The sequence below is a fragment of the Vicugna pacos genome, chromosome 26 (assembly GCF_048564905.1).
Source record: "Vicugna pacos chromosome 26, VicPac4, whole genome shotgun sequence".
Taxonomy (NCBI): Eukaryota; Metazoa; Chordata; class Mammalia; order Artiodactyla; family Camelidae; genus Vicugna; species Vicugna pacos.
This window is the reverse complement of record NC_133012.1, coordinates 20442593-20465315: the sequence shown is the minus strand read 5'-3', so window position 1 is coordinate 20465315 and position 22723 is coordinate 20442593. Positions and strand designations below refer to the sequence as shown.

The 22723-nt window shown below is 43.1% G+C and overlaps 1 protein-coding gene across 8 annotated transcripts in view; it reads left to right on the top strand.

Annotated features, from left to right (window-relative positions):
- STOX2 (storkhead box 2) overlaps positions 1–22723 on the top strand; it is a 174276-nt gene that overhangs the window by 25030 nt on the left and 126523 nt on the right. The window contains exon 1 of one of the 8 annotated variants that reach the window (XM_072950489.1): positions 15372–15721. The exons of 6 other annotated variants lie outside the window; for them this stretch is intronic. The gene's annotated coding sequence lies outside the window, so the exon portion shown is untranslated. Of the gene's footprint in view, positions 1–15371; positions 15799–22723 lie in introns of those variants that run through there. One more of the 8 variants, XM_072950487.1, reaches the window with a different exon arrangement.

Below are 22723 nucleotides of genomic sequence, written 5' to 3'. Positions count from 1 at the left end.
TTTTTCAGTGTTATTGAGATGTAATTGACACACAGCACTGTGCAAGTTTGAGGTATACAGCATTACCACTTGACATACATGTAGTGCGAAACATAGGAACAACTTTTTAGAATGGGTAAGAAGTTTAGAAAACAGGGAAAAATAAACAACTAATTTGGACTTTGTTATTGGATGAACAGTGAAAATATAGAATTGACCTTGCATTAATCAAGATATTGAAACATAATGGATAAGAGAAATACTTAAATTGGGAGTTTGATTTCCCTACGGATTCATACGTGTCAGAGAGTCATTTGTATGGGAAGAGATTTGACTTTGGGACGATGAGTCCTGGCCTTGCTGAAAGCAAGTGTCCTGTTCTTGCCAGTGTGGATTTACCTGATTAATTTCCTTATTTAAATCCCTATAAAAAAAAGGTGGATAATGAAGTCACTTGATCTTTTTTATGCTCATTACAACATATATTTATTAAAATGTAACACACAGATAGTTCTTCTTTTCCCTTATTGCCTTTCTGTTCTTTTTCTTGAGTTTTTTTTTTTTTTTTTTTTTCTGATGGAGGTGCTGGGGATTGAACCCAGGACCTCGTGCGGGCTAGGCATGTGCTCTACCGCTGAGCTGTTTTCCTCCGCTCACCCTCTTACTGCCTTCTCTGATTTGAGGATTTAAGAAGCGGGCCTTGCTATCAACTGCCCCAGGCATTCTGCAAGACTCGGTTTTAGTAAATATGTACCAGAGCTGCTTTTTCAGATGGAGCCTAGCGCTTGTCCATTTCCTAGTTCCAGACTGCACGACCAGACTCGTTTTTGGACGCCTTGAGTGGCTATAGAAGACTGCCGCTTTACTGAAAAAGCAAACAGGAAAACGCCAAGCCTTACAGTCAGCTGCTATCAGTTTGCCTTTAATTACTTCCTGAAGTACCTGTTAATGGCTCATTACTTATAAAAATAAATTATAGGTGCTCTGCAGCCCTGTTTGTAGTTTCTTTAAAGTTTTTGATTTGGCTGCCACCAGGAAAATGGGTGCGTGGCCGTCATATGGGCCTGTGAATCAGATTGCTTTGTGATTTTATATGTTTAATAAAGAGTGCTGCAGGGCTGTGTGCAGAAGGGGTTAAGCTGAGGTGGAAGAAAGTGCCTTATGACAAACATCACGTCTTCTTTAGAACTACCGCATTGGCTGCCTGTGTTCTATTCTTAGCAAATCGAGCTGATTGGGTTTTAGCCCTGGTTTGTGTGGTTTTACTTGCATAATGGTCCCTTTTCATTCACAGCCTTTGGAACTGCTTGAGTTTTCGGTCATCTTCCCTAGATAAAATAAGTCACAATGAGTTTCAAACTTCTTTTTTCTTTTTGAAAGAAAACTCTTTTTCCCCACAAAATTACACACGGCACCCCAATTTATAAGGATGAAAACAGAACTACTCTTTTTGGGAGGAGGGATGAGTCGCTCAGAACATTGCCCAGATATCTCCCAAAGGGACCTCACCCTGACCTCGAACTCCTCAGAACTCAGTGTGGACGACACTGACATGGAAGACGAAATTGCTCTTGTATTAAGGTGCCTTATATTTTGCACTCTGTTTTTATACTTGCTTGGCTGTGTATGTGTACGGGAGCTCTTGTCTGCCTTTGTGGGAGCTGAACTTTACATCAGGGATTGGCAAACTTTTTCTGTAAAGGCCAAGGCAGTAAATATTTTCGGCTTTCAGGGCCATATGGTCTTGGTGACAACCCAGCTCTGTCTTGTTTGCACAGACGCAGCCTGGGCACATGTCAGTGAATGTGCATGGCAGGGTTCCGATGAAACTCTATTTACGGACACTTGAATTTGGATTTTGTGCAATTTTCACGTGTAATGAAGTGTTATTGTTTTTTTCTTCAACCGTCTAAAAATGGACAGACAATTCTTAGTTCACGGGCCACAGAGCTGCGAGCTGGATTGGGTCTCCCAGCCATGGTTTGCTGATTCCTGCTTTAGTCATTCTATGGGGATTCCTTGAAAATAATTCTATGTGTTCAGCTGAAGTTCAGATTGCGGCGTCTGTGGTTTATTTCAGCTTCTCTGACAGCCTCTTTCCCCTTTTCCCGAGACCACCACCGTCTGTGTCTGCTGGGTCTCCCAGGCTGCGACTTCCTGATGCGGGTGCTCTCCGGGGTACGTGTAGTGACATTCAGAACAGGCCCGGAGGCCGTGGACCTAGGTTACGAAATAGCTAAACTACTGTGTGTAAAATTAAAACACTGTTCCTTTCAATTGAGTATTTGATTTTTCCCAGTGTCTATGTCTCCTTCCTAATAGACATTTTCTTGGGAATAGATATCAAAGTCCAGATCCGAGGAATGTATGTCTTGGTCTCCTAGGTTTCTCTCCTGGGCTGCTTCCAGAGAGAGCAGAGGGGAGGGACGAGTGAGGGCCACTGGGCAGGAGCATTCAAGCTCTCTCCATCGTGGTCCACAGACAGGAGCACTGGGCATCAGTCCACACACACAGATATGCTCTGTGACCCGGAGCACACGTAGGTTAGGACACAGACAGCTAAAAGCAGCAATAATGCTCATAATACAGGCAGTGTATTTTGACATTTTTATTCTGTTCTCTTTTTTTCATTAATGCTAACTGCCCACCAGCTAAATTGGTTTCGTGGCTCCTAATGGATCATGATACCCAGTTTGAGAAACACTGCCTTAATGCCTTGCGTTGTGAGGAATTTGAATCTTTTCCTCGTGGCCTGGAGGAACCATTAAGACTTCTAAGCTGGGATCAACACCTCCTGAGTGCATTTTAGAAAGATGGCTCTGGTTGTAGAGTTTGAGAGAATGGTGGGATGGAGAGCAGAGTGAAAGAGGGGCCAGCAAGGCAGCGGTTGCAGTGTCCACCTCCAAGGGGGTGGTCGGAGAGATGGGGATGAGCCGGACATGGCTGAAGTTGGAAGGAGCCAGAAGGGCCGAGTGTGAGGTGAGGAGGGGGCCAACAGGACACACGCACAGTTTCCAGGTGACTTGTCTTGAAGTCTCGCTGCCTTTCTCTATAAAGAGGTGAAAATGCTGGTACCCATCTCCTGAGTTTCCTGAGGTTTTCACTGATGCCGGGGGAGGGTAAACAACTCACCGTGCCCTCCCCCAGGCTGAAACCCCTGCGGCTTAACCCTGGCAGGACTCTGAGCACTCCGTTGAGCCCAGATCCCTTCAACAAGTGGGAAAATAACACTACTTCCTAGAATAGCTGTGCGGGTTAAATGGGTGATATTCACAATGCCCTTAGTAAGTGTTCATTGAGTGACTGATGGAACGTAGGGAAAGCACATGGCTTCTTGCCAGCTGTGGATAAATGCCAGGCTCCTCCCCTTTGAATTATCTCTGTTAACAATGGCTACTCTAAAGCTTTAAAAAGTCATTGTTATTACTACTTTCTGCACCATCTCTGCATTAGTCTGCTTGGACTACCAGGCATTTCTTCCTCACAGTCAGGGAGGCTGGGAAGTCCAAGATCAAGGCGCTGGCAGATTCGGACCCTGGTGAGGACCCTTCCTGGTTTGCAGACATCCGCTGTCTTGCTGTGCCCTCATGGGGCAGGACAGAGCAGGCTCTGTTCTCTCTTTCTTTTCTTATAAGGACGCTAATCCCATCACAGGGGCTCACCCTCATACCCTGATCTAAACCTAATTACCTCCCAAAGCCCCACCTCCAAATGCCATCACTCTGGGGATTGGGGCTTCAATGCTTAGGGCAGGGCAGAGCAGGGCAGAGCAGGGCAGGGTGGGACACAAACATTTAGTCCATGACACTCACCAGTTTGCTTATTTCCATTTTCGTAAGAACAAAATTGAAATGAGTGCTCTCAGAAGGTTCGTAAGTTCCTGTATTTGCTCTTGTCAGGATCCCACAGAATTGTTGCCGAAGTCACATCCCAGTTTGTCTCTGAGCTGAGCGGCAGGTTTTAAAGACTGGAAGCGGGTAGGGGTTGAAAAGAAAACACAGAAGCAAGGAGAGGAGCTCAACTGACAGAAGTAGGCAGAGATCGTCAGAGATCGTCTGCCTACTTCTGTGGGTAATTCTGCGTCTTATGACTTGTCATCCATTCCTCCCGCCCGCCCACCCCAAGGACAGTGCTGTATTCCCCTAGTGATGCCAGCTGTTGGCAGCTGTGTAGCGTACACATGCATGTGTGTGTGTTATAATTGTTATTTGTTATGCACAACAACCCTGTCCAGTCAGTTGACCAGTGTTGTTATGACATGACCCTGCACTGGCTGCAGAGCTCAAGACAAGAGGTGTAGGCGGTTGGACAGACTTGCCAAAGTCCCATCACAAGTTAGTGGCAGAGCTGAGATTGAATCTAGGCCTGCGACTCACGTCCTGTGTAATCATCACATCATGCTACTTCCTGCAGCCTCCTGGGTGGTTGAGAAGCACTTGTCTAAACCTTATCTTCGAGGCTGGATGACAGAGTTTCCTGTTTCAGCTCCCCGTGTCCTGCCAGCTCTGTCATCTTTGACTGCCTTGCCATTTTGTGTCTCAGATTAAGTGTTGGGGAAATCTTGGGGTGGGGGTGGAAAGCCTTTTTCTTTTTCCTTCTAGGGTAGAGTCACCGTTTTGTTGTCGTCATTTAATGCTAAATTTCCTGGGAAATTAGGGACAAGCATATATTGGTTAGGAAATTGAAACTGATTATTGCACTGGCCAGATTTATCTAAAATAAAACCTTTTAAAATTTAAATGTTGCTTTCTAGAAATGCTTTTTGAAGCAGAAACTGGCGTAGGAGAGGAAGAAATCCCCCAAACGGCTGATAGAAAAATAATTTTTAAAAAAAAGCAAGAAATGAATAAGTCATTTTCTAATGATAGCAAATATTCAGGATAAATATCCAGTTCTCTTAGGACTCAGATCTCAATAATATCTTATGAAATAAAGTGATTTTACTAGGCTAGAGCTTCTTATGGTGTTAGGGGTCTGGGAATAGTGTTTGTAGAACTGCTTCCCGCCGGTCGTGTGTGTCTCATCAGGGCTTGGGACAGAAGCGGCTGGACCTTGGGGGACCAGCTGGCTCCTGCAGCTCCTGTCGTTGCGGGCAGAGCTGGAGGGACATGCTGGTCTCCTTGGTTTCCATGAGCTGCGAAGCCGGACTGTGTGTAGCCTGTCATTCCATTAGACGTTCTGGGTGCATCCAAGGGGTTGACACAGAGAGTTGCTTAAACTTCTTGAAAGAGAGACTTTTGGGGCAACCGCAGTCCTGGTTCCCCAGCCTGGATTTCAGTCTCAGCCCTGTCACTCGCCGCTACTTATCCTCTGTCATCTTCATTTCCCTTCTGCACAAAATGAGGGTGACAGAAGCTGACAAAGGTTTGAGGTTAATGAAGACAGAGCACCCCTGGCCCAGGGCAGGCGCTGGCCCAGAGTCGGAGTCCGACAAAACGTAGTTCACTTTCCACTTCCTTCACCTCCTCTCCCTCCATGTGGTTCCAGAATAAAGTGAGCCCTGAGGACACAGGGGGCCAAAAGGCCAGTGAGCCAGGAGTGTGGGGCCAAGGGGCCCCGGGGCAGTCCATACTTGTCCTTGTGAGGGAGTGGTGTTTTTGTGCTGGACCCAGATGGAAGCCCCAGGTGGGCAGGAAACCCGCCACAGAAGTAAGTGACTGCCTGTGTCTGAATCCAGGCTTCTCCATTTACATTGTGGAAACTGGCACTTAAATACCCACAAGTTACAAACTGAGACGCCTGGATCGCTGTACGGCATGATACCTATTTATCCTTCTTGACTACAATGACTTATTTCCTTGTTTCTCCTCCCACATGACTTTAAACTCAGTGAGGATAAGGACCGTGTTTATCGCATCATGTGTCGTCACTGAACAGTGATTGTGGGACAGAGAACCTTGCCCAGAGCCAGGAGTTCAGTATGGGCCCAATAAATGCTTGTTGAGTAAATACAGTTTTTCTTACTTTCTCATTGTGTTATTTATCTAAAAGTTGAGGGCCAACCTAATACAGTAAAGCACCTAAAGTGCACTGATCTTAAGTGCATAGCTCGGTGATTTTATATATGTAACATGTATATATACGTACACATAGGTACAGGCCCTGTAACAGCTAGCCCAACTGTGATAGAAACTCCTGGGACCCGTAAGGTTTGTTTTTAAAGGGGAGTGTCTGTATTATGTATCCTAATTTTAACATTAAAATTCATTTACTCAGCTATATTTTCTAGAACACTTATTTTATTTTGTTTTATTTTATTTGTTGTTTTATTTTATGATTTTTTTTAATGCAATTCTTTCTTCAGTTAACACTTAACCCGGAGCCTAAGGTAGAAAACAAGCAAGCAAGGGAATGTTTTGGTTGAAGCTGGAATACGTGCTCACCCCCACCTTCTCCCGCCCAGGGGAGTTATGTAGCCACCGGGTGTCTTGGGAGTTCATAGCAGGAAAAGATTAGGGTGTCTGGAGCAGCGGGGGATAACCCTAGACCCGAGACTGGAGGTGAACGGTATATACCCCAGGGGTGAGAAGGTGAGGGTAGTTAGAGGGAAAGGAAGTGGCCTTCCTGCCTGGGAGAGATGCTAGAGGAAAAGGAGCCTGCGGTCTGAATGGTCCTGGGAGCTCGTGCTCCGGAGTTAGTAAGGACCAAGGGGGTCACCGTGGGGCAGCCAGTGCGAAAGGGTAAAGGGTGTCTGGGAAGACAGTTAGTCCTCTCCCAACATTCTATTAGATTTCCTCATGCATTTTGTTTATATTTTACTCCAGACAAAGAGACGTCAGCTGTTTTTCTTTAGATGGCCAGATCCTGGAAAATACCTAAGGATGGGGAGTTACATTTGTGGTCCACCAGGTCATGGGCAGAGAATCTGTAACGCCGGGTGGTACCATTTCCTTGAGCCATTTGAAGACTTCAGGACTCTGAGGTCTTTAGAACTGTCAAGATGCAAGTTGCAAAGAAGGAGTGCAGAGACTGAAAAGAAAGAGGCACAAGAAATGCATTTATATATATAGACTCTAATGACACCAGCGATGGTGTGAGTACTGAGAGTTCTCCTAATTATAAATAGGGAGACTGTTAAAAGGCTCAAATGTACTGAGTCTATTTCTTCCAAGGCAAAGAGAGCTATTGTTCACCTCTGGGAGAGGCAGCCGCTCCCACAGGTGCATAGGTTGTCATTAAGTGTAGCTTAATGACAGGTCATTAGATGGATCCTACTACCTAAAGCAGTCGTGCTTTGCAGCGACCCTGTGTGTCAGCAAGATGAGCCGTCCGGCACTGATGAAATGATTCTCTGTCTGGCTCTAGAGAAGAGCCTCAGAGTTCAAGACACTGAATTTTAGATAGAAATCATGAAAAATACTTTTTGTTGTTGACAGCAACGTTGTTAACATTTCTGCTTTCAGTTCTTTGCTAAATTCAACCTTTTTGTGATTTAGTTCTACAAATTCAGTAAATGTGGGACAAAAAGGCCCTATATGGTGAGGTGGAGAAACAGCAAGTGAACAGAATTGCAGAAGCTTTTGCCTCATGGAACTTACATTCTCGTGTAATAATTCCAGTGTTTTTCCACATTCTCATTGACAAGATGAAATAACTGCTAAAGAAAGGGTAAGCAATTCATTTGGCTGAAGTCTCAGTGGATTTTCAAGTATGTAAAATTGGGAGAAGGTAAAGTTTTTAAGAAAGAAGACTATATAAGAGTAAATCCCCCCCAAAAAGTAAATTCCAGCTCAAAATATTCATACCCACTGATGTCCACTCTTTAATAGTGTTGGAGAACTTTCTCTCTCTCTGTCTTTATATTTCAGGAGAATTCTTTCAAAATTATTAACAGGTAGTTTTAAATATCTCATTTAAATATTTAAATATCTCATTTCATCTGGAAACTAAATAGAATTTGACGGTGGATAACCAAAGCTACAAATTAAATGAAGTATGTAAATATCAATGATGTAAAAGTTTGTCATCCATAGACCAAGAAGGTCTCCGGTGGCTTTCAGATTTAAAAAAAAAGTACCTGTAAACACTTCAGCCATTTCTTTCATGTTTAGCTATTAGAGTAAAGCTGTATCTGAAACCACTATATGTTAAGGGACCCAAAGAAATACTGCAGCGCATCAGTGCTGTGGTCCAGTAGCTAAAATAATCTTACTTTTTCTGATTTCTTGAGGGTGTGAGGGAGCAGAAGCACACAGGCAAATGAGAGGAAAGTTTAGTGAGTGTTTTGTCACGATTGCCTGCTTTGAAAAGCAAAGTAAACGTTAAAATAATCAGCACGTGTTTCTCTCTTATTTAAAAGAAGTAAGTGCTGCTTAAAGTGCTGCTTTTAAAGAAGGTTATTTTTAAAAACAACTTTATTTTGGTATAATTCCTGTACAGTAAACTACACATATTTCAGATGTACAGTTTGATGAATTTTGATAGATGTACACACCAACAAACCCGCTGTGATCAAGACACCTAACATTTCCCTCACTCCCCAAGAGGTGCAAATTTCGAACTCCCAATTTATCTCTTCCGACCCAAGAGGGTTATTTTTAAAAAATAACCAAATACCTTATAATCTTTTCCTTAAATAGAAAAACACCAGTATTAAAAAGAAAAAGAAAAGATTAATTACCCAACGCTTTATTTGGAGTTTTACTTTCAAACCCAAGAATTCCTGGTGGTTTCCAAACTTGGCGCTAAAGGATTTTTCTGTTCCAAATTTAAAAAGTACAAAACATGATTTGTCAGTTATTTTCATACTTCTTAAGTTTAAATTTTAGAGACAGTTTAGAGACTAATGATTCAAATAAACTGTAAGAACTGTTTATAATTCTAGCAGAAGAAAAGTAATTCTCCTAAAGGTCTCATACAAATATATTCATATTATTTGTATTAAAAGTTGGGAACCTAATCCACTAACTTGAGGGCTTCAAAGTTTTTTTCCCCTGGTTTTAGCCAAAAAAAAAAAAAAAACCAACCCCCAAAAGCAAAACTTCTTGATTTTCTTTTCTCCTTTGAGTTTCAGTTACTATGAAGGTAATGGCATGAGAGAAATTTTCAAAAAGGAAAAAACTCATCCATAATTTATTCCACACCATTTTTATATGCCAATATATATTCTGATAATTATAATGGTAGTTGACCCATAGTTCTATACTTTTTTTTATTCAGTTAATGTCTTTATGTATTATCAGTTTTACATAGTATAATCTCATCTATATGCAGTTCCAGTTTTGAATCTTAGTAGTCTGATAGATTTTTTTCATAAGAACAAAAAAATCATTATTCAATTTGGTGAATTTTTTTTCACTGTCTTAGAGAGTTCTAATGGTCCAGTTGAATATCTTGGTGCTGAGAGATGCCTTCAGGAAGGCAGCGGGTGATTTCTTAGGAAATCAAACCTGTGAACTCATTATCCTCTTTAGTTTGCCTGACATTAGTAGGTAAGAAAATTCAGGGTGAACAACTGCTTTATTTTACTGTAAAATCAGCAGTTTTACTCACGTACGTCATATTTTGTATCAATAATCTTTTTAAAAAAATAAAAACTGGGCACACTTTTACTCTACCTAATTCTGTTTTCCTTCTCCCAGTTGAGTTTGACAATTCGATTATTGAATTGTGAAAAAAAGCCCTGAGTTCAAAGAATTTTTACCTTGAAGGATCCAAAAAATATCTAGTAGTAAAATAAGCCATTGCTTGTGTTCAAACTTAAAGTGAGTCATTTAACTGCGTCCATTAAAAGCAACAAAAACAACTCTTGTATTGCTTACCTCTGGTAGAGATCGTGGTAGGACGCTAAGATCATTAATAAAAATGCTTGTAAATTATTTTAAATGTTTCAGCTTCATCTCACCATAGAGTTAGCATATTCATTCATTACACAAAAATTTATTGGGCACCTTACCTACTGTGTGTTGAGTATTTTGTTAGACATAAATGTGACTAAAATATGGACCATGACCCCAGGTGAAAATGTTACTTCAAAGATAAAATTCATCTGTAAAATGAACTTCACAGATTACAAACAACACCATTAAATTTTCACAGGAATCTCATAAAGCAGATGTTGGTTGAGTGTTCGCTTGTGCACGTGTGCCTTGTTGACACCCATTACGTCTCGATACCATGTGTGCCCATCAATAACAATATAGATTTGTAATTATTGTTTTATGTAGTTGTTTTCAAAATCACATAGGAAAAAGGAAAAAGTAAATATACATGAATATTGACTTTCGTATTTATTTATGTAGTTACCTGTGCTGTGTTTTAATCTCTTCACATGGATCAAGTTTTAGCTGGCGTCCTTTCATTTCAGCCTGAAGGGCTCCTCGCAGGAGCCCTTCTTGTAGGGCAGGTTACTGGGGACACACGCTCTCAGTCTTTTAAATCTGAGACTGTCTTAATTTCTCTTTCATTTTCGAAGGATAGTTTTGAATATAGAATTCTGAGTTGATAGTTTTGTTTTTTTAAAGCATTTAGAATGTCATCCTGTTGCCTTCTGGCCTCCATGGTTTCTGACAAGAAATCAGCTGTTAAGCTTATGGTGGCTCCCGTGCACGTGACATGTCTCTTATTTCTTGCTACTTTTGGGATTCTCTCTTTGTTTTTCAATACTTTAATTATAATGTGTCTCAAGGTGGACTTCTTTGAATTTATCATACTTGGAGTTTGCTGAACTTCTTGGATATGTAGACTGAATGTTTTGGCCATTGCTTCTTCATATGTTCTTTCTGCCTTTTTCTCTCCTCTTTTTTTCTGGGACTCCCATTATGCATATGTTGATATTCTTGATGGTATCCCATAGGTCTCTTAGATTATGTTCATCTCTTGCATTCTTTTTTCTCTCTCTGCTAAGATTGGGTAATCGCAATTGATTTATCTTCAAATTTACTGATTCTTTCTTCTCTCTGCTCATACTTGATATTGAATTCCTCAGTTGAGTTGTACTTCTCAACTCCAGAATTTCTATTTGATTTCATTTTACAGTCTCTAGCTGTTTATACCGATATTCTCTATTTGGTGAAACATTGCTTTCAGGGTTTCCTTCAGTTCTTTGTACATGGTTTCCTGTAGCTTTTTGAGCACATTTAAAATAATTGATTTAAAGTCTGTCAAGTAAGTTTAATATTTGGGCTTCCTCAGAAATCGTTTCTATTTTCTTTCCTTTCCTTTTTTTAACCTGTGCATGGCCATACTTTCTTGTGTCTTTACATGCCTTGTAATTTTTTGTTGTTGTTGAAAACTGGATGATTTGAATACTATAATGTGGCTACACCGGAAATCAGATTCCACACTGAAAATCAGATTCCCCCTCCTTCTCAAGCCTTGTTATTCTTGCTTTTTGTGGTTGCTGATCTTTGTTTAGTGCTTTCTCTGAACTAATTTTGTGAAGCCGGTATTCTTTGTCGTGTAGGCCACTGTCGTCTTTATTTGGTTAGTGTACTGATCAGCTAGCATTTTTGACAGAGGTTTTCTTAAGCATCTCAAACCAAAAAGAGAAAACACAAGAAGAAGAAGGGGAGAAAAAAAAAAAGACAGAAATTAAATAGCTAGTGGACTGTGTGTGTTGGGGCATGCCTTCACCCTCAGCCGCACAGTTTACCACTCTGCCCTAGCCTTCGCTTCCTGCTTGCACAGAGCCTGAAAGTCAGCTAGAAATGCAAAATTAGGACCTTCTCTGGTCTTTTCTGGGCATATACCCTGCCCTGGGCATGCATATGAGCTTTCAGATTCCCAGGAACATGGAGGAGCTTTTGAAGTTTTTATTTCCCAAAATATCTCACTCTTCTCAGGCTTTTTGGTTTTCCATTGTTTGTCCTAAACAGTATCCTTTGCCCCAGGTGGCAGCAGATAATTCATTTGCCTTTAAACATTTTGGACAAATGCCTTTTGGGTCTTTATCTCTTCACTCAAGGAGAGTTCTGAATTAGTTGGAATAAAGGTAAGACCTTTGCATCAGTCATTCATGGAGCTACCAGGCAGGTCAAACAGAACCATAATTATTTGAAAACAAGGTCTGTTCTGATCCTTCCAGCACCAGTAACCCACACCAAGGAAGTGGGTTGCATCTTCAAAACCACCACTGAGCTGAGTAGGGAGGACATGGGGCCAGGGTAAGTTGAAATGCCACAAATCTCTCTTCCTGATGTTTAGCCACTTTTTTCTTGATTATGTGTTCATCTGGTTGCTGCAAAGCTTTAACCAGTTTTTAGATTTCAGATAAAATTGATTCTGACAGTTTTTATTAGCTATTTTGTGGAGGGACTGGCCTGTGGAATTCCCTACTCCACTGTTTTCACTGATGTCACTCATGTGCTTTAAAAATATTGCAGATGTAAAAGAAAACATATGTGTGAGCTGAGTGCAATTACCTTTGGTACAGAGAAAATTGGAGAGGAGAGAGATTGAATGAGAAGAAGAGAGAAGGAAATGGGATATTAACTGACCCAACCTCAGGCACCAAACAGTGAAGTCTTCCTAGAAAGTTATGCAGTTCATGTGTCTCTTCTATTAGGGGAACAGTGTTTGGTTGCCTGTAACAGAAAACTTAACTAATACTGGCTCAGTTAGGAATTTGTTCGAATCATATAATGAGAAATGTGAGATGGACAGGCAACGGCCAGGGAAGTAGCCCAATGATGCTGTTGAGAACACAGGCCCTATATTGGTGTTTCTCGTTCACTGTAATTAGAATATTGGCTCCTGCATCCTCTGTTGTTGCCTTTTGATCTCAAGATGGCTGCTGCAGCTCCAGATATCCTCTTTGCATCCAAGGCAGAGAATTAGCACGAGGCCTTTTCCTGATGTGTGTGTGTGTGTGTGTGTGTGTGTGTGTGTGTGTGTGTGTGTGTGTGTTAAAGTTGGGACAGAAAGCTCTCCTCAGAAGACTTCTTATGTTTAATTAGCCATGAATGGGTTCCATTCCCATTCATGTCAGTACTGGCCAAAATTGAGATTACCACAGCAAGTTACAATACTTTCCTTAGGGCCGAAGAAGGGCCTGTCCTTCAAGAGATCAAAGGATCAGGGTTCTGTAAGCCAGGACAAAAGAGGGAGAGGCTGTTAGGTAGACTAGGGGCAGTGGTGGTCGTGGGCAGAAACCAGGAGGGATGGCAGATAAACGCAGAGGTGGCTACTTGGAAGGTCCAAATTGGAACAAGCTGTCATGGTTACTGGGGAAGCGAAGGGGCTGGAAATGAGGATCAGAAACACAAAATGTCCAAACAGTCATTTAATGGGGGTAAAACCAGAAGTGTCGACTCAGCCAAATTTAAGCCAAAGCCAGTGGCATTTCCGAAGCTGGAACAAGGGCCCCGAGTCCATGTCAGGGCCCAGATGGAGCGAAGAGAATTCTGCTGAGTGCCTTGTTTTGGCTCTGCTTTTTGCCTGGTGGGAGTTTACGTTGCATTTAGGGCTGGCAAGCAGTTTCTGGCAGGTGTGGCAAACGCCAGGCCCTGAGACAACTGGTTAACTCTGGGTATGAACGCAGCGTGCAGGGGCGAGCAGATTCCAAGCATTGAACTGGAGATTGAGGAAAGGTTTTTCAGGCCCAACTGGGGAAACTGGCAAGAGTCCCGGACTCAGGAGCCAGATTTACAGGGCAGTTCCCAAAACAGGAGCTTGGGAACAAGCTTGGGGGTGAAGCCCTGTTATTTGAGGGTTGGAGGCAGGCTGGGATCAGGGTACTAGGAGCCCTTTGATTAAAGCTGGGACTTCAGGGGGGGACTGTCAGCCAGTGCTACCTGATGTAAGACCTCAGGGTGGAGCTGGAGCTGGCTCAAGTTAAAGGTCTTTAATCTCTGAGTGGGATTGGCGGTGAGAACTGAAGATTTGGCCGAGCCTAAAGCAGATAGGGATCAAGTGGTCCCAGTTGGGGAGGGACAAGTGAGGATGTAGCTTCATAGAGGGTAGAGACAAGAAGCATTTTGGAGATAGCTTTTATGGGACTTGGCAAGAATGTTGGAGTTTGAGCCTTGGTGGCTGGCGTTATCAAAAATATGGGGAATGTCAAAGCAGCAATAACTTTTGATGCTAAAACCCCTTGAGATAGGAAACGTAGTCGTTGATTATATGAGACTGGGTTTGAGAAAGAGAGGACAGCTAAAAATAAAGGCTGGAGTCATCCACATCGAGACAACGATGGAGTGAGATTGGACGGGGAGAGGGCGTGGAGAGAGGGTTCAGCTTATGTGACACAAAGAGAAGCCATTCCCTTAGATGGATTTGTTTCCTGTTCAGTTGGTTTCCCCATGAATTCTTTTCCCAGATCCCTCCTATTTCTGGTTGATTCTTCTTTCTTAATGTTTTCAATTATACTCAATTTCCCCACAGTTTGCACTTTCTTATGCCTAAAAGGTTTACTTAAATTCTTCAAGGATTAAAACAAACAAACAAAAAAAATCAGAGAGCATCTCTCCAACACAAGGATGTGTGTTTATTCTGTAAGATTTCCATTTAGAGTAATTGTTACTGATGGCTACCTCTCAAGATTCTTTAGTGACATTTCCTTGACAAATGGCAAAAGAAGACTGTGTTGCTCCTTTCTCCTTCATTCTTTAGTTGTGCAGCAAATGGGAGGAAGGGAGACGCTGCTGTCTTATCACAGCCACACCAGTGATTCCAGCTCGAACATTCTGACCACACCCTGCACCTCGGATGGAGCACTCCTTTAAGCCATGAAGGATTCTTTTCTTTCTGTGTTAAGTTAGAGGTGGGTTTTTAAAGATTTGTATTAATAAGGAAAAAGAAAAATAATTAAAACCAACATAAAATAGATGGTTGCATAAATTGGTATAAGGGTACCTAAGTGCAAATAATACATAGGAGAAAGGTGTACGTTATCAACAGTCTGAATGTCAAAGTTGTTCTTTGAACCTGTGATTTGGGGGGTAGAGGTGTCCACTGGTTTTTGAGGCACACATGGCAAATGTAAAGAATGTTCCAGAACGAAAGTCAAAGCTATAGATAAGGTATTCATATGTTGATGAAACCAGGCAGCGTTAAGAGTAATTACACACCGGAACTGTTGGGGGCAAAATAGGACTTTTGGTCCCCCAAGTTCAAGACCTCAACAGTGGCTCACAGTTCACATAACTCAAGGTGAAGTGAAATGAAAGTCAGGCATTTCCTCCTTGTCCTGGCCTCCAAGTGGAAGTGCTGTTTTGTTGCATAAAATACAGGTGGTGCCAGGCCTGGAAATGCCAAAATGAGATTGTCTTAGTCGTTAGGCTTTTCCTGTTGCTTTTCAAGTCAAGGTGACGGTGTTTGGAGACCGTGCTGAGTGGATTCAGGGCCCAGCCCTGTAGGTACTTAATGACTTCAGTGTGGGCTTTTAATCTCCTGCCCAAGTGTTATCTTACTTGCCCAGACAGGCCTTCACCATTCTAGGAGACTGTGGGAAAATTAACACTGCTGGAGCAACCCGGGAAGGAAAGAAATGTCTGAAGGTAGAAATGAATTGCATTAGTATTTATTTTAATGCGGTCTGGAAACGTCCAGCTTGAAATCTCTGTGCTGCTTAGGGAGAGCCCAGCACCCTTCCGTGGAAGGCAAAAAAGAAAAAGAGGATTGAAAAATATACAGAGCATGGCTATCTTTAATGCTGGAGTTAGCGATCAGGAAACCCGAAATGCTGAATGCAATAAAATGTTGACAGCAGTTTCACGTAACATGCGGTAACTCTGGACTAGAACGACATCTTTGGCACCAAAGGAAATCAAGAGAATAAAAGCAGCAGTCGTCAGGATTTGAAGTAAGCCACAGATTATTACCATCTGTACATTTTACAGACCCCTTGCAAAACCAGAAAGGCAGGACCCAGACCGGAGAGTAAGTATATTGAACTCGAGGGTATGTTGTTAGACGGAAGAAACTCAGAAATTGGTCTGAATTTTTAAATACACTGCCTCATAAAACCTGACAATTTTTTTTTCCGGTGACTGTGTCACTGATAGTTCATTTGTCTAAAATCTGGAACATCAGGAGGAGTTATTTGTGTGTTTCATGTGGGAGCTACCATTGCTGTAAACGTTTATTATACCAGGCCTTCATGTTTTGATGACTTCTCCTTAAATGTAGAATTATTTGTAAATTGCTCTCTGATTTCAGATTGTTCTTATACAATGTGTTTTTGTGCTCTTTCCGGAAATGTGTGGAAAGATCATCAAAAGACACATTTCAGTGTTTGGAATAATGAGTCAGTTGGTTTGTTGCTGTCACGTATCTCTTAGCTAGTACTTTTCTATTTATTATCAAAAAGAAGCCCGTTAAATATCTTCAGATTAATTTTTTTGCCTCATGTTTGATTGACATTGTAATTTGGGCCAATAGCTACGTTTCCGACAGTTGAGACGATGTGGAGACTAAATGTAAAACACAAAAGTTTTAGATTGTGTGTACTTTAATCAGGACTGATGTTTGCTTGGAGATCTTAGACCTTAACGTATAAAGCCTAGCTCTTGAAAAACTAGAGGCACTGAGAGGATGAGATGGGAGTGGGAAGTGGGGAAGAGGAGCTTAGGCTTTTTTTAAAAATAAAAAGTGAATGTATGTTTTAAAATAACAAATAATGAATAAGAGAAGCCCGTTTATCTACAATGTTTACATAAAAGAGTTAAATCCATCAGTGTGAGCATTAGGTAAATTATTTGACATCTCATTGAGAAATAACTTTCCTATAAATAGGTTTGATATAGAACACTGAAAATAAAATTTAATGGGACAGTTTTGACTTGAAAATAGCAATTAATGACAGATTGCAGAAGTCAGCCAATTAATCGTCACTTAGGGCTTTTCTATCTAACACGTATGAAAGCTTGTTTATAAACAGGGAATATTTTAAAATGTGAATTTCATATAATACTTGGCAATTCTTGGTTGATTTGGCAAACATTAAAAATCTTAGCTCTTAGATGCTTAGACTAGCCTCCTGGATGTGAAATGTTCCATGGATAGATTTGTTCTTTGCTTGGAAGCTTTGAAAGCATAATGTTTAGCAAGGCTTTTTAATTAATTAATTAATTATTTTATTTTCTCAGTTTAAACTCCCTAATCAAAAAACATAGAGTGGCTGAATGAATTCAAACGAAACGAAACCAAACCAAAACAAAACAAATAAGCTCCAACTATATAGCAAGGCATTCTTCACTGCAGCTTTTTCCTTTGGTCACCTTCAAGTCTCAGAATAATCCAATATGGAGTGTTTGGCCAAATTAAAATGAGGGAAGGGTGGAAAATAACAGGTGATTGCCACACCTGTTGAACACCAGGTTAGCAACTAAATCGAATCACACCCATTGCGTTTAATTCTGAAAACGACTCATCCGAATGTTCATTTTGCAACTAGAGTGTGTATACGAGTCTCTCCTGCTGCGTGTTCTTTCGTGTTAGGACAGCCCAATCCATTTATTTAATTAATGATGCAGATCCTTGGTTCATAGGCCCTTCTCGGGGGAGTAATTTAGCATATGTGAAAGGGCTCATGAGGCTCTCTGGACTCTTGGGTCCTATTTGATAAATTATTGCTTTAATATATTAAATGGACCCCAGTATCCTAAAAAAATGTTTCTATAATATCCACATGTTCATTTTTTCTTGTAGAAAACTGTAACTTATGGCAAGAGTAGCTTAGAAATCCAAGCTCATTATTGAAGAAGAACTAATGGTCTTGTTTTGCATACCTTTGGAGAATATCTCAGTGTGGGAAAAATGGTAAAGTTGATGCATATGTTTATAACATATTTTTAAATGTCTGTGTAAGCATCTTAAAGCTTAAGGAAAAAAAAGTGCTAAGTTGGCATAGTTGATTTTTCGTCTTGCAAAATAGCTTGTGAGCAACAAACTTGCCTTCAGCAGAAGGTACGGTTGAGATGACGCACTGAGGAATGTTCTTGATTTGTCTGGAAGCGTGTGGATGCAGGGCCAATGTCGGCCCTTCACCTCCATCCTGCCTTCTTTTGGAAGTGGTGTTTGGCATTTCAGCTGTTTTAGTGGTGCCAGCTTGATAGGCATCTTGAGTCCATCACACAAATCCTGGGGCTTCTCTGGCCTCAGCTGTTCCGGTCTCAGCTGTTCCGGTCTCGGCTGCTCCGGTCTCGGCTGCTCCGGTCTCGGCTGCTCCGGTGTGGGTCAGGAGCAGGGCAAGCTCAGCTGAAGCCGGCAGCTGCCTCGGCAGGTCTGTTCTGAGTCAGCCTCCTGTCTAGAGTTGCATTCCTGGCCTTGCTGGGGGCTCCCGGAGAGGTGTTGGTGGAGTCTTGTGGCGAGGATGTAGCTCTCACAGAAATGTCCTAAGTGTGCTCCCTGGGATCCAACCGGACCAGTCCTAGGAGCTCAGTCTCCATCCCAGCCAAAAACGGCAGCCCGGTGACCTGCAAACACCTTCACTAGAGCAGCCGCTGCTCTCGGCCGCCTGTCCCTGGCCGACTCGCTGGGAAGGGCAGGATGGTCTGCGTGAACGTCGCCTCCCAGTTAGCCAGCTGGGGTCCTGGGGCATGATAACTCCCCAGCCCGAGTATAATGGGACGTGTTGCTCTTAGGAAGAAAGAGAAGGAAGATGTCAAGTTGCTACTTTAAAAATAGTCTTTTTTGCAGTGGTGTCTGCTGAAAAGTGATTGCATATGTGTTAAGATCTGTAGCTGTATTCTCCTTCACACCTATGCCATGGGGTTTAAAGTCAACCACCAACTCTCATCAAGGATTCACTGTGGAAAAGTCCCGAAGGTTTGGTCTGTGGCATCCAAATGAGGAGAGAAGGCAGTCGAAGCAGCAGTGAATAATATGAGTCTATAATTAGAGCCAAATTGGCCCAGAGCACTGCAGGGGTTTAAAGGACAGAAAGATCCAACCAGTCTTCCTCTTCTGTCTCAAGGGCGATCCTCCTGCCCCCTACGAGGTTATCCCATCCGAGCCAACTCCCGCTGCATCCGAGGCTCTCTGCCTCCCGCATATTAACCCGGCAAGCCCCCCTCTCTGACTTCCAGGTTCTGCCCTGACTCTGCTTCTCCTTGAGCTCTGTTATTTCACCCTTCACCACTCCACCCAGAAGACCGCCATGGTTTCATTCGTTTTGTCTTCTTCCGAAAAGATTCTCCCCTGAGTCATGAGAAACCCTGTAAAGGGTGAACGTTTTTCCAGTCCCGCCTCCCCAGCTCTCGGCCACCGTGGTCGTTGTTGGTCTCCTTTTCTGTCTTGCAAGGCCCCCCTCCTTGTTTTCTGGAAAGTTGCCTCGTTCTTGTTTTGCATCTATTTTGCATTGATTTCACTGGCAGTCCCGCTCCCGCCCATGCTTCCATGAGTTTTTCCCAAGTTTCAGGCCCGCCTGTGTCCTCATCCTCCCCCTCGGATGCTCCATCTCCACTCACCTCTTTTGAGCTGTCGCTGTAAAGGATTCGGTAACCATTTCTCAAACAGGTACTGGGTGCCTGCTGTGCACGAGGCATCGATCGGGACATTGAGAGTGGAACAGTGACAGGACTTGGGGGGGGGGTGCCTGCCTCCTGGGGTTTGTGGTCCAGGGAGGAGGAGGGTCAGGTGCACAGCTCACATCAGCACAGTCTGGAAGCCACCCCACGGGGAGGGATACGGCTCCTGTGGGAACTCAAGGGCGGGGGCCGTCTGACTTCACCTGGGCAGGCGAGTCCGAAATCCACAGCCTTGTGGCGCCCTGACTTCTCTCTGGAACTTCAGTCCCTCTTGGATAACCATCACCACTGCCAAACACATTGTGTCTAAGAGAAAGTATCCTTTTCCTCCAAGCGAACTGCCCTCCATTCTGCCCCGTTTCTGGCAGTGGAACCAGCCTTTCCCCCAACTTACTGAGGCTGGAAATCTGGTCACACTAGGTTTCTGATTTCCCTTCAGTCACTCACCCACTTCTGTCAGCAGCTCTGCTGTGATTGCTCTCAGCTCTGCTCCCTACTTTCTGTCCCCAGTGCCCCTGCCTGTGGCCAAATCCTCACTGCCTCCTTTCTGCCCTCTTCAATGTTTATAAATGGGCAATTGACTTACTCGGAGGCAGTTTACAAAAATGACCCAGGAGGTTCATGTCCATAGTAGACAAGTTTTAGAATACACAGATAAAGAGAAAGAAGGAAAGGAAGGAGAGAAAAATAACATTTCACCACTCAGATAACATTCCTACTAAAGCTGTGTTATTTAACCTCTTAAACTTTTTTCTTCTGTATCCACATATCCAAATATTCTCATATGTAAAAATGTGAAAAGTATCTCACAAATTGTGATTCTATTCTCTGTAGGGTTTTGTAGCTTATTTTTTAATACTTAACCTATATGTTTGCTCTCCTACATCTGTAAATGTAATTATTTGTAATCATTTTTCATGGCTGTACAGTGATTTGAAATAATTCGTACATTAATCTCTATAGCATTTCAGTGCATTTGTATACCACTGCTAGGTAATCTTCTTAAAACATTTTTCATTTTTGCTATTCTTTTGTGCAAAAAACATCAATAGCTTCTTATTATCTGCACACACACACGCACACACACACACACACACGCAGTCTCTCTCCTCTTTATATAGGAAGGCTTTCTGACTTTCTCAGTCTTCAGTGTCCCTTCCCTCATCAGGAGTACAGTTATTCAGACCACACTTTGGTGATCATACAAAAAGCACCTTATATCATCCATCCTTCAGGAAGATGGGGCCGCGGGGACGATGGAGGGACAGTTCTTGGCGTGTCCACGGCACCTCGCTCAGTGTCCTGCTCCTCCCTTGGCCCATTGTCTCTTTCCCTTCACTGCCGTCCAGTGTCCTGGGGCTACAGATGTGACTGGGCCACCTCCGAGCTCCGACTCCTGCGCAGTGAGAGCGGGAGACAGCTGTGTACACACACAGAGGCCGGAGGGCAGGACCGCGGTGCTGCGGGAGCAGAGGGCTCTGACCGGGCGACCCGGGAGCTAGTCTTCAGGTGCGACGGGCTCTTACCAAGTTCAGCTGGCGGTGATCAAAGAGGACGGGGCGGGAAGTCTGCAAAATGGGGCGCAGTGGGCAGTCCTTGGAAGGCAGGAAGCCAGATTGTGGGTGTCGCTGTGGCCGTGGCCGGAAAGAGATGGCAGGTCCAGGGGGATGAAAGGCCTCTGCGGGGAGGTTTCAGTCCGCCCAGCAGACAGCTTTGATCGGGCCGATTAAAGGGTGAAGCGCGGAGAGTCAGCGTGAGCCTTGCTCCCCCGGAAATCATGATCGAGTTCTGTTTCTATGTTTTTATGATTTTGATGTTACAAGTCAAATCCTGAAACCCAGGTGTTACTGGGCAACCCAGGCTATTTTATGGAACGGACTGGATTTGTTGTTTCTAGTCTAGCAAGGGACTAGAAAGCCTTTGTCATATCTGGGACTTTATTTTCACTGTCTCAATATTGCTTCTATTAGGATTAGGTCGTGTCAGTTTTGTTCAGTGATACAAAGGCAGGTTAGTGTGTGTGTGTGTTTACATACCTGTCAGCACATTAAAGCTGGGCAGCACGATGACTATACCTCTCTGGGGAAGAAGCGAAAACCTTTTAAATTTGCTGTTCAAAGGTGATACATAATTCTGCAATTAAATACCTGTGTTTTAAAAATCACATCCCTTTTTGCTGATGTCTGTACCCATTTTGTATTTAGTTCACTGTGAATTTTTAAATCAGGAAATAACTCGCTCCAGTTTTGGAATAAGGAGGTAAGGAATTATTCAAGCTTCACAAATAGAATCACAGTATTTTAAACTGTGAGGGACTTTCCATTTGGTCCAGTCTCCTCATTTGACAGGGAGGGAAACTGAGGCCGTCATGGGTGAAGCAATTTGCCCAAAGGGACGCAGCCAATTAGCAGCTCAGCCAAAACCAGAATCCAGGATTTCTGACTTCCAGGTCTTGTGACCTTTCCACTGCCCCGTGGCTCCATCCTCGTTAAAAAAAGAAAAAAGAAAGCAAGGAAAAGAAAAAAAAAATTGGAGAATTGAGCTGACACATTGCTTTAATTTTCCTGCCTCTTTACAGAGTGTGAAAAATTCTGTACTTTAAAAGAAACATTTAAAAATGTATCCGGACGTGTAAAGAAGATCAGGAATATTTGCGATATGCTAATTAGAAAGTAGCTCATTACGCAGGAACCCGGGAAACTTGGCAGAGGGGGATGCTATGCAGAGTAACTTAAGAAAACTTCAAAGGTAGGACAAAAGAGTGTTCTTCCTATTTGTTTGATTATGTGTGGCCGCCATCAAACTTCTGATCGGCTCTGACACCTTTATAACACACCCCATAGAAACGGGGAGGTGAGCAAACAATTTCATTTCCATCCGAGTTTCGCCGGGTGCAGGGGAGGGCCTTTCCCGCCACCCCGCCTGCCAGACTCCCTCCTGCAGAAGCCTGTCTGGGCCACCATCGGCCGTTTGCAGAGGGATTATGTTTTGGCAGCCATGCTAATCGCTCCAAGGTGACCCACTATTTGGAGAAGCAGATCCTTTTCAGTTGTTACAGAACACGAATCCAGTGATGCAAGTTATTACTTGGGGGAAAAACCAGTCAAAGTGTATTTTCTCCCTGCGGCTGCTTATTCCCCCAGATCGCTCCTACCTAGCAGTGCTGTTCCTTCTGAAGAAGTTCTAAGTGCCAAGGGGAGAGACGCCAGCACGTGGTCGGACTTCAAGTTCAGGAGTAGACGTGAGCCCTCATCAGCTGAGAGAAGCTGCCCCCACCTCTGGGGAGTCTAAAGAACCCCTGGGGAGAGTGGGCCACCCCATCACCTTGGCAGGGC